We start from the raw sequence: 13,252 nt of genomic DNA on the forward strand, positions 1-13,252 counted from the left end.
TCCCAAACTAGCAGTGTGCCAGGATCTGCATGTTCAGAGTGGTGGAGAAAGGGGGTTTGGCCAGCGAAGAACTTTCAGCAATCCCAGAGCGTGGGACTTACTGGAGGTAACAGAGGGGTTGCTGGACCCCAAAGGAACCTCAGGAGGCAAGAGGACTTCATACCCCAACAAGTAGTGCACCAGGAGGCACGTTTGCAGAGTGGTGGAGAAATGGGGCATGGCTTCTGAAGATCTCTCAGCAATCCCACTGTGTGGGACTTGCTGAAGGTAACAGGAGGTCTTGTTGGCCCCCAAGTACCATCAGCAGCCAAGGGGACTTCATACCCCAACCAACAGTGTGCCAGGAGGCACATTTGCAGAGTGATTAAGAAAGGGGGCGGGGCCTCTGGAGACTTCCCAGCCTTTTTAAATTATTTGTTTGTGTATTCAGGGAGGGGGGACACACACTTCCCTTCCCAGGGCAAAAGATGGCCCCAGGGAACGCATTCCCTAGGGTCAGGTCTATTTTGAATAGGGGAGGGAGGTCCCTGGGGCACAGCCTCTTTAAAAAAAAAAGTGGGTCTGTGAGTGGGTGCTTGACTCTGAGTGGGTCAGTGAGTGGGCACATGAGTCTCTGAGTGGGTGTATGAGTAGGTGCATGAGTCTCTGAGTGGGTCTGTGAGTGGGTGTGTAAGTATCTGAGTGGGTATGTCAATGGGTGCATGAGTATCTGAGTGGGTATGTGACTGGATGTATAATTGTCTGAGTTGGTATGTGAATGGTTGTATAAGATTCTGAGTAAGTTTGTGAGTGCATACATGAGTCTCTGACAGTGACCGGTGAGTGTGTACAAATATGTACTTTTTATATGTTAACAAATATTCATGATATTGCTGCGATATTCGTGGCATCCCCGTGATAGTACATGGGGGGCCACGCTGGTGATCAAAGTGTTATTGTGATTATGACACACAATTAAAAAAAAAAGAATTTGCATATACTGACCTCACCATTTCTCAAACATGGGGTCAGATTACCTTCACACTGACCCTTTATATAACCTTTCACACAAACTTTTAGCCCCAGGAACCATACCCGATGGATAAAATGGCAACTGCTCAGGTTGTGTCCAGCCAATCACAGCATTCCTGTTGGTGTACGTAATCATGATAAATCGCAGCGAAATATCTGCAGCCAGAGATATTGATATCATTTTCTTTTTTTTAAAAACATTTTTATTTGCATTTTGTGTAAAGCTCAACAGTACAGTCATAGAATTAGCAACATTCCTCCCTCTATTCCCGGACCCGCCTCCCCACAATCATATAGTTGAAAAAGAATTCTGGTTGATGAATAAACTTCTCTCAATTCCCCTTCCCCATCCTTCCCGCCGCCACCAACGTGAATTATTAAATTAAGAATGAGTTCAACCGTCCTCCAGCCCCCCATCGAGTCCATGGTAGAGTCTCCACTTGGACCAAATCTTTCGGAACTTTCTAGGGCACCCTCTGGATTTGTAGGTCATCCTCTCAGCCGCCATGCACAGGTCCAGCCCAGTTCTCCATTCCTCCAAGTCCGGGGGGATTGGAGACCCCCACCGTTTCGCTATGTCCCTTTTTGCCACCACCAAAGCTAAAACCAGGAAGATTATGAGAGGGCGTGGCAGATCCACATCGTTGGACATCCCTAATAAAGCGAGCTTGGGCTCCTGTGTAAGTGGTACCTCCAGGATCTCCTGCAGTTCCGAGAAAATGTGGGTCCAGTGGGTTTGAATTACCCCACATGACCATAGTACATGATAAAAATCTCCGCCTGCCCTGTGACATCTAAGACATCTGTCGTTGTCTATTTTCCCCATCTTATGTAGCCGTACCCTATCATAATAGGTTCTGTGTAGCACATTGTATTGAATGAGGCGGAGTCTGCATTTATTCGCCACCTCTCGGGGATGCATTAACACCATGTCCCAATCTAAGTCATCAAGTGCTCCTACCTCACACTCCCAGGTACTTCTAAGCTTCACTAAGTCTCCCAGCATATTGTTGGTCAATGTTTTGTAGGTGAGTGAGACTGCTTTCCCCTGAATCTGTTCTTGCAAGAGCCTCCCCTCCAGTGGTGTATATTCTGTTAGCCCCGACAGGTGTATATTTTGTGCCTTCCAAGCATGGCGGAACTGGGTGTACTTAAAAATCTGTGAGTGCTGGAGATTGATATCATTTTCAACCTAAATTTCCCTAAAGACTTAACGGATTTGCACCAAATAACAAAAAGCACAATTTGCATAACAACATCTACCTTTCTGCCAAATTTGGCGTAATTCCGTCCAGCGGTTCGGGCTGTAGGTTCGACAATGCGTTCCTTTGGGAATTAAAATGTGAAAATTCACTTTTTTAACCCCTTTTTTCTCTGGTCCCGATTAACGGATCACCGATAAACTTTACATGCACAACAGAACCTATTTTTACACTTTTTTAAGAAACTTTTGTGAAGATTTGTGAAAGATCACCAAAGATATAGGCAAGTCAAAAAAATGCTTTTCCTATGGAATCTAGGTCCTAACTATAACTACCTACTTATGACCGACAATAGGTAATGTGTGTATATATATATATATTCACTGAAAAAACCATAGGTTTCACACCAGTTATAGTTAGGAATTAGCATTTTAAAAACCTATTAAATTCACTGAAAAAACCATAGGTTTGACACCAGTTATAGTTAGCTAGAAATTTTACTGACATAAAACCATTGAAATTCCCACGTAATAGTTAGTTGGACTCACCATAACTTGTGCGTGCAATGCACTGCTGATGACGTCACATATTACATCACTCATGACATGGTCAGTGACATCACTCATAGCTTGAAGCCGAGTCCCACAAAAAAAGCATAGAATAAAAAAAGGGGCCAGGGTAGAAATACCCTGTCCCTTCCCCAGATATGGTTTGGGGGTCCCACAGGACCCTAATTGGGGTTAAACGCATTTTTTTAAGGATTTTTGCAGGAGTCACACTGAATCCACAAATCCTACCAAAACTTTAAAAAAATTAAGCGCTCGCTCCCACACCTTGTTAATAATTGGCTCCCAGGTGGGCTAGGTCCTGCGGGCATTGTGTAAATGAAGGAGTGGTACAAACAAGACCACCCTCCTGGGGCTTATCATAACTCAGGGACCACCACCTTCCCTGGGCTCCTTCACAAATTAATGTGGGGGAAGCCTGTATGGCCCCACACCATCCTCATGGACCATCACCTCCCTGGGGAAAATTATACCAAAGTAGGGAGGGTAACGACACCCCTCCTGGAGCCAATAATGGCCCTGGTGACTACCAACCCCTAGGGGCGACTTCTGCAATGTCTGGGGTACACACCACTGGGACAGCTCCTGCCAAGCAATAGCAAATTCTGCAATGCCAGTCCTCTACACTTGCCACTGCTGTGTCTAGACAGAAGCTCAGGAAGACAGCACTAATGCAGTCAGAGGTTTCAACAAGGTATATTTTCTTTGTTGATTTTTTTAAATAACACCAGCAAAGTGCAAGCGCATTCTGGACATAACGACCCACCAGTTTCGGCCTACGGCCTTTATCTGGATCATAGAGTCGAAGTGCAAAGTGTCTAATAAAAGGCTAAACCCAGCCCACCAATCACATGATCACAGTACTTAAAGCAAAGCATGTACCACATGTAGTTTTAATAACATTATACAACATACAATGCATATACAGGTCAGGGGTCTCAGATCGCATTGTGGTCAATATATGGATTAAGGTTCATTTATAGTTTAGTCAGTCGAATCATTTTGCTATGTTCAAGTAGACATTTAGCGAGGGGTGCAATATGTTATGTGTCATTACAATGAATGTAAAGTTGTTTGTTTTTGTTGTTAATATGGTGATGTACCTCCGGAAAACCATCAACATCTCCTTCGAGACAGGGACCTCCACGACGCCGGAATCCAAGAGAAAGCCCTGGACTGGACCACCTTCTTCCTCTCCGGGAGAACCCAGTGCGTCCGCCTCCCCCTTCCGCTCCGAAGCCACCAAGATCATCTGCAGCGTACCGCAAGGTTCATCCCTCAGCCCAACGCTGTTCAACGTCTACATGGCACCACTCGCCCACGTTGCCCGACGGCACGACCTAAACATCTCCTATGCCGACAACACCCAGCTGATCCTCTCGCTCACCAAGGACCCCCACACCACCAAAATCAACCTTCATGAAGGAATGAAGGCTGTTGCCGACTGGATGAGAAACAGCGAATTGAAGCTGAACTCGGACAAGACAAAGGTCCTCATCCTTGGCTCCACCCCCTCAGCCTGGGACGACTCCTGGCGGCCGTCAGCAATAGGAGCACCCCCTACACCCATCGACCACGCATAAAACCGAGGGGTCATCCTCAACCCCACACTCTCCTTGACCAAGCTGGTCAATGCCGTCTCCTCCTCCTGCTTCAACACCCCCGCATGTTTCACAGGATCTTCAAGTGGATCCCCACAGAAACTAGAAGAAAGGTCACCCAGGCCCCCATCAGCAGTAGACTGGACTACGGCAGCGCACTCTACGCAGGAGCCCCGGCCAAACTCCTGAAACGGCTCCAACGCATCCAGAACGCATCCGCCTGCCTGATTCTCGACATCCCCCACCGCAGCCACATCCCACCCCACCTGCGAGACCTGCATTGGCTCCCCATCAACAAGAGGGTAACCTTCAAGCTCCTCACCCACGCACAAAAGGCACTCCACAACACCAGACAAGCATACCTCAGCAGAGGACTCAGCCTCTACACCCCCGCCTGCCAGCTCTGCTCCGCAGACGGCACCCTTACCACCGTCCCCCGCATCTGAAGAATGAACACCGGCGGCAGATCATTCTCCCACCCTGCTGCCAAGACAGGGAACACCCTCCCTATCCACCTACGGTGGACCGAAGACCTCCTAACCTTCAGGAGACTTCTCAAGACCTGGCTCTCGAACAGTAGCAGCAAACTCCCCCCCCCCCCCCACACCCCTCCTAGTGCCTTGATACCCTCACGGGTATGTAGTGCGCTTTACAAATGCTATGATTGATTTTATAAACAACACTAGGCAATGCATGGAAAAGAGGTAAGTGGATCAGGGAGAGTGGAATGAGTTGCAATAGTTACAATGATTAGATACCGGTTTGTTTTTGTTCATATGTTAAAGTACCCTAATGAAAGAAACAGTGATAAAAAGCACTGAGAAGAGGTGTGGCGCCTCAGCCAGGGCGACGGACACTGGATGCTGGGGATCCCGGTTCGATCCCCGGGTCTGGCGGCAGGGGTCTGCCCAGCACCATGTGACTCTGGGCAATAGCTCGCTTAATCTTCCCAACGGCCCCCAGCGCCGGGATGCCTCCGGGTAGCTGTGTGCTTTACAAATACTGGATTTACATTTTACTGGATTTCACTGCACCACTAAATTGTACATTTAAACTGAATTTTTCCCTAACATCATTCATTATTATGTTCGAAAAAGGCAATCTACTCAGTTGTAAGTCATAGTGTGTTATAGTTACGAATCATAAATTATTGCCAACATATAAAGAACATAATATTTTCTCTAGAGTTACTAGAGTATAGGCTAAATAACAAGAACTTTCATATATAAGCAAATGTTTATGCCTAACTACTCCATTGCAAGGTACCATCTATAAAGTGCAAAACTTGGAATAATAATATACCTAAATTGATTGCATGTAAAGTGCAAATGCTGTTTAGTACCATTGTGTAAAGGGAGCCAGGTGCCATTTTCATTATCCAGTGATCACACTGGATATAGTTCCCTATATAAGGTGCGAGAGCATTTTATTTTTATATACCACCAAAAAGAGAGGGTCAGAGCTTTGAAGGTCCAGCACCAAACGTCTCTACCTATTAGGCCTCTTAAATCAGCACTATGTCTCAGTGCAGCAGGTCTGGAATGTGACCCACATACATCCCAAATAGGTGGTTAAGAACCACTGCTATCAACAACAACTACGAATTGACCCTGCACCCGAGGAGGATAAGTGTTTGTATTATGTAATTATCCTAGTGTATGACATTTAAGCAGTAACAAAATATATTAAAAACAGAATAGCTTCCCAGAAAAAAGTATCACAAAATCATGTGTCTTGATTGTAGTTGGAAATAATCTTCATTATTCAGAATCAGTTGTTCTTTTAAAACACCACACAATTGCTTGCCAACGCGTTTCCTCATCCCTCTTGGGATTTCGTCAGGGATTTTTTTTTTATTTGCAGAGTTCTATATAGCGCGAACTTGACCCAAATCGGATATCAGAGCTCTTTACGTAACACAGTTCGTAACAGGCCTGGAAGAAAAGGTAGTACACCCAGACCAAAGACACAAATTTCTGGTGCTGGGGGACCTAAACATACATTTCAATGACACACAAAACCAAGAAATAAGGACAATTTGCAAGGATATGTTGATACTGAATCTAACGCAAAAAGTGGAATCACAAACCCATTAAGGTGGCCTAATCTTAGACCCTATTTTTTCAAACTTTTCTGAGGTGGAAGTTGGAGCACCATGGCGAGTCCCTCTAGCTGAGCTACTGACGGAGGCTACCATGGCTGGCCCCTTAAATAATGACGCACCCCCAGGCTCCGGCACCAGCTGCTGCGCGCCTAAATCGAGACGCCATCCGAGGGGTAGGTGTGTCGGCCAGGACCTTGAGCCGCCGTAGGTAAGGACATCGATTGAATAGGAAAGACTCCCCGCCTGCGCCCACGCTGATCGGCGGGCTTGACCCTGTCACCGGCAAGTGTGGCTTCTATGGACCTGTGCTCCCCCGTGAGTCTGGATGGTCAGGTAGGACGTTTGCCACCTGGCCTTTATGCCGTTTGTGGGATCTGTGGGCGGCCGGGGTGTCCACGAGCTGCCGGCCCCTCCCGCTCCACCACGTAGCCGTCCTCAGGCTGTCTCTCGGCTGGGACGCGGCGCGGGGGTTGTGGGCACTCGGTAGCCCTGTTGGCCTCTCTGGCCATCCATCGAGAGCCGGCACGGTTCGGGTCACTGAGCAATGGCTCTACCTGGACACTCCGTGGCTGCGGCTCTGAGTTATCTGTCCTCCGCATTTTTGCCAGGCTTGGCTGAAGGGTTCTCTTATTCTTATACCCCCAGCCCCACTGTGATAAGGTCAACATAGCTTATCAGACTTGCAATCCCCCACTAGGTACCATACCTGACTCAACTGGTCCATCGGAAGCAGTCTGCGAAGCACCTCAGGGAATTTCCCGGGGTGAGCATGAGTAGTCCGGTTTTCTCGTTTAACCAGTAGAATTGACTTCTTCATATATTGCTATTACATAATAACTACACAGACCAATTGGCTGTGTGATACTTTAACCAATTAACTATGATTAACACTTTGTTTTTATCCTTCACGGTGGTGGGTTATGTGTGTGTGTATGTGTGTATGGACTATACCTGTACTAGTCCAACATAGAGAATCATTGTTTTCAGTTGTTATCTGTGAATTATGTTCATTTGATTTCTTACAGGTTACACTATCTTAGCAGGACCACTCGGCCTGCACCTCGGTATTACAGACCAATTAGGTTGTATACCAGATTGTTAGTGTTATTTGTCACTGATTTTCTTTCTCACTGTGTGGTACTTTACACCAAGGTCCTGACGAATTGCCACTTTGGCAAGAAACATGTTGACCAAACAAGAGGGTAGTAGTTAACTTGCTAGGCTAGGTTAGCCCCATTGCATTTAGCTCCCCTCCCACCCTTTTAACCGAGGGAGTCTACCACAAGAATAAAATTGGCTGTGGATTGACTCACCTCTTTTTAAACTTCACCTCTTCACGACCACACCCCTCCCGCCCTCTCACACGCATGCACCATATGGCCGGAATAAAAGATCTCCGATAAAGTGCCCCGGTTTCGGGAGCCCGTCAGACATTGCAGCGCCAGTCTGACGAGGAGCAGAACCCATATGATGAAGCATGACACCTAGCTTGCTGGGTGTGTGAGGGTTTTAATTCCAACTAGGGGATTCCCCCCTCTCTCTAGCACACACACTTCTCCATCACTCTTCTCGGGGAACTTTGTACCCTCTTTTGTACTACTAGTTTATGGACTCGTACATTGGACCCCATTAAATATTGTCCACCCCCAGTCCCTCCTTTGTTCAAATACTATGCACGAGAGCACTCTCGCTGGACTTTGAGGATACCTACAGTAACCAGTTTTTACTGCGAGGACCAATAGGAACCCACTGACACTATCTTGGTATAGTTGGGTTTTCACATTATTCTAGACTTCTGCGTGTCTTCCAATAATCTTGGATTGGTGCAAATAATACCTGACCATGGAAGATGTGCCAGGTCTAAGTTTCGATGAAGAAGCAATAGAAGAGGCTCTAAGAACGGCCCCCTCACTCTTCGGAATGGGAGGTGCCGGTGCCTCCAATGCTGTTAATGAGGACTGGGCTACGGTAACATCAATGAAAAAAGAATGGCTCAGGATAACGATACATGGGGCAATGATGACTGAGTATTTATGGGCCAAAATCGCCCCACAGGGATTAATAGTCAATATCATGCCGAGACTGTTCCTTGAAGATGGGCAGTTCAAAGTAGACTGGTGTCATGTGTCTTGGAAGTGCACAAGAGACCTCCTGTTTCTGATTGTAAAAACTGCTAAGAGATTGGCCGATGCACTCTTGGTGAAGATCGCAGCTATTGAAACAGTAATTCAAGGCACAATGAAGAAAACTCCCTTTACAGCTAAATTGGCAGAGATCAATCAGGAGATCTCTGATAATCAAGAATTTCTCTTACAACAAAAAATGACGAAATTAAAAAAAGATGTAGCAAAATTCGACAAGGAGAAGGTTTACCCCTACTTTAAAGAAGGATACACCAACAACAGGAATAGCTACTCTACTGATGAGAGCTCTGGAAATGACAGCCGTAGGGGCTCCTCAGGGAGCGACTCCAGTGGGAGTAACCAAACCAACAACAGAGGTAAACAGGGCCGCCAAAATTGGAACCAAACGCCGAATAGTGGCCCTATGTTCCAAGGTCCCCCACAGATGTTACCTCCTTGGCAATACCCTTTCTACCCCCAGGGCCCTCCACAATTCTACCCAATGAACCCACCTTTTTTAGGCAGAGGCTGGGGCAGAGGAAGAGGGCGCAAGCGAGGAGGGCAAAAAGCAGTACAATGGCAAGACCAACCAACTGCTCAGACATCGGTGGAAACCAGGAGCACAACCAGAGGCAGAAGAGTCTGATTGTGAATCTCTCAGACAGGACATTGAGCCCAATAGAGACAGAGATTCTTGAGAAAGGACTAGGCTTTGTCCCTACTCCGACACCAGATACCTTCGCTGAGATGTGCGAAGTGAAACAATTCTTCAGGAAGGTACGTCTTCGTTCATTTTTCGCTGATAAACCAAACCAAGAAAAGAATGACACAGGGTTAAGAAAACCTTCCACCTTTACCCCTACCGATTCAATGGTTCAACCGGAGATATTAGCCTTTGAGCGGGCGGTACTCAGGAGTTTGGACAACAGACCCAATACCTCCTCTCATAAAAATATGAGCACGGTTGAGAAACAGGCTGTCTTAGCACTTGGGGATGACACCAGTATAGTCATCAAACAGGCAGATAAGGGTGGGGCAACTGTTATCCAAAACAGTTGGGACTACGACATTGAATGTAAACGCCAACTCTCCAATGTCAATCACTACAGACCACTCACTACAGACCCTACTAAGAGACTAGCTACTACAATCACTAGTCTAGTTTTGGAGGGTGAAACAAATGAGTGGATCTCTAAGAATGAAGCAGCTTTCTTGATCACTACAGATCCGGTGACCCCATATTTTTACACCCTTCCAAAGATTCATAAAGGAGTGTCACCAGTACCAGGAAGGCCGATTGTTTCAGGCATTGGCTCCCTTTTGGAGCCGTTATCCAAATTCTGTGATTCCTTCCTCCAACCACTGGTGAGGAAAATTCCATCCTTCTTACAAGACACCAGAGATGTCCTACGCCTCATCGAATCCATTGAGGGGAGGGACGACGTTGACCTCCTCCTCACTATGGATGTTGAGGCACTATACACCAATATCCCTCAGCTAGCCACCCTGGAGGCAGTTGAGTATACCCTGCTCCTAGAGGAATGGTCATCCCCGACACCAGTAGCATTTATCATGGCCTGCGCTTCCCTGGCACTGACAGAAAATGTCTTCCAATATGGTACCCAATTGTACCATCAAATCCAGGGGACCTCAATGGGTTCTACATTTGCTCCAAGCCTGGCGTGTATCTACATGGCCACTTTTGAAGAAAGCACCATTAGATCTGCACTCAACCCCTACCTTGGCAATATCACCTTGTGGCGCAGGTATATTGACGATATCCTCATTTTATGGAAGGGTGATCGTACAACATGCGAAGCCTTCTGCGCCTGGATCAATCTACAAAACCCCTACTTAAAATTCACTGGGAATATCTCTGCAGATAGCATCCCCTTTTTGGATCTGTGTATCAACCTTAGTGCAACTGGCCTGAGCACAACGCTTCACCGCAAAAGTACTGACAGAAACAGTCTCCTCCTGTATCAAAGCTACCATCCCCGCGCCCTGAGGGAAAACCTCCCCTTTGGGCAGTTCCTCAGGGTCCGGAGGAACTGCACAGCCAAAACAGACTTCCAAAAGGAAGCCACACTCTTACAACACAAATTGCAGGACAGAGGTTACCCTACCAGAGTACTCAATAAGTCTCGTAAAAGAGCACTGAACAACCCAAGAGAAAGCTTACTAGAGTCATATCCCAAAACCAAGGATGAACAGATAACATGTGTCACCTGCTTCACTCCCAACTCTACATATCTGAGGAAAACAATAAACAAACACTGGCCCATAGTAAACACGGGTGGGTTAGAGATCCCCCGACCCAGGTTTGCTTTCAAAAGAACTCCTAACCTGAACGACGCTCTCATCCACACACGCCCAAAGAAAACCACCACTGACAACCAAAGCACACTGTGGAGACTCCCCCGGTGGTTGGTCACTTTCCGTGTGGTGGTTGCGTTGTTTGTCCACAAACATCACAGGTAAAGAGGTGAGAATCACAGACACCTTTGTGTGGCAACTTCACAAACACACGAACTGCAACAGCACCAGATGTATCTACATGATCACTTGCCCTTGTGGAAAAAACTACATAGGGATGACAATGAGACAAATTAAAGTGAGAATAATGGAACACAAGAGTAACATTAGGTGCGTGAAAACACACACTAAATTATACGAACATTATGCCCAAAATAGCCACCCTGCAGACAGCCTCAAATGGTTGGTACTTGAATCTCACCCAGCTATCTCCAAACAAGCACTGTTTAAAATTGAGCAGAGATGGGTCCATCGGCTCCAATTGGACTCTCTGGGGCTTAATGACTCTGTCCCTTGGGCAGCCTTGAGTAGTTAGATTGACTGCCCTGTCAGGAAGCCTTCTACATACTTTTTACCACTGCCTGCCCCCTATATTATCTGTGGGACTTTACTCGCATTTGACTTTTAAAACTAACCTCTCATTCCCCTTGTATACTCCACCTAACTTCTGAGACAGGATGTTGGTTTTTAATCAAAGAGGCATCGACACCTTCCTCTACTTGACTGTATTTACCCCCTTTTACTTAGTATGTGCTATGCCCAACACTCCACTCTAAGATGGCCGCCACCGCGACCTTCCAACACTATGCGTCTGGCAACACCTCCCGCCGCACATGCGCAGCTGAGGGGATACACGTCACTCTAACTGAGCTACTGACGGAGGCTACCATGGCTGGCCCCTTAAATAATGACGCACCCCCAGGCTCCGGCACCAGCTGCTGTGCGCCTCAATCGAGACGCCGTCCGAGGGGTAGGTGTGTCGGCCAGGACCTTGAGCCGCCGTAGGTAAGGACATCGATTGAATAGGCAAGACTCCCCGCCTGCGCCCACGCTGATCGGCGGGCTTGACCCTGTCACCGGCAAGTGTGGCTGTATGGACCCGTGCTCCCCCGTGAGTCTGGATGGTCAGGTAGGACGTTTGCCACCTGGCCTTTATGCCGTTTGTGGGATCTGTGGGCGGCCGGGGTGTCCACGAGCTGCCGGCCTCTCCCGCTCCACCACGTAGCCGTCCTCAGGCTGTCTCTCGGCTGGGACGCGGTGCGGGGGTTGCGGGCACTCGGTAGCCCTGTTGGCCTCTCTGGCCATCCATCGAGAGCCGGCACGGTTCGGGTCACTGAGCAATGGCTCTACCTGGACACTCCGTGGCTGCGGCTCTGAGTTATCTGTCCTCCGCATTTTTGCCAGGCTTGGCTGAAGGGTTCTCTTATTCTTATACCCCCAGCCCCACTGTGATAAGGTCAACATAGCTTATCAGACTTGCAATCCCCCACTAGGTACCATACCTGACTCAACTGGTCCATCGGAAGCAGTCTGCGAAGCACCTCAGGGAATTTCTCGGGGTGAGCATGAGTAGTCCGGTTTTCTCGTTTAACCAGTAGAATTGACTTCTTCATATATTACTATTACATAATAACTACACAGACCAATTGGCTGTGTGATACTTTAACCAATTAACTATGGTTAACACTTTGTTTTTATCCTTCACGGTGGTGGGTTATGTGTGTGTGTATGGACTATACCTGTACTAGTCCAACATAGAGAATCATTGTTTTCAGTTGTTATCTGTGAATTATGTTCATTTGATTTCTTACAGGTTACACTATCTTAGCAGGACCACTCGGCCTGCACCTCGGTATTACAGACCAATTAAGGTTGTATACCAGATTGTTAGTGTTATTTGTCACTGATTTTCTTTCTCACTGTGTGGTACTTTACACCAAGGTCCTGACGAATTGCCACTTTGGCAAGAAACATGTTGACCAAACAAGAGGATAGTAGTTAACTTGCTAGGCTAGGTTAGCCCCATTGCATTTAGTTCCCCACCCACCCTTTTAACCGAGGGAGTCTACCACAAGAATAAAATTGGCTGTGGATTGACTCACCTCTTTTTAAACTTCACCTCTTCACGACCACACCCCTCCCGCCCTCTCACACGCATGCACCATATGGCCGGAATAAAAGATCTCCGATAAAGTGCCACGGTTTCGGGAGCCCGTCAGACATTGCAGCGCCAGTCTGACGAGGAGCAGAACCCATATGATGAAGCATGACACCTAGCTTGCTGGGTGTGTGAGGGTTTTAATTCCAACTAGGGGATTCCCCCCTCTCT

Source organism: Lissotriton helveticus, chromosome 7, assembly GCF_964261635.1.
Source record: "Lissotriton helveticus chromosome 7, aLisHel1.1, whole genome shotgun sequence".
NCBI lineage: Eukaryota > Metazoa > Chordata > Amphibia > Caudata > Salamandridae > Lissotriton > Lissotriton helveticus.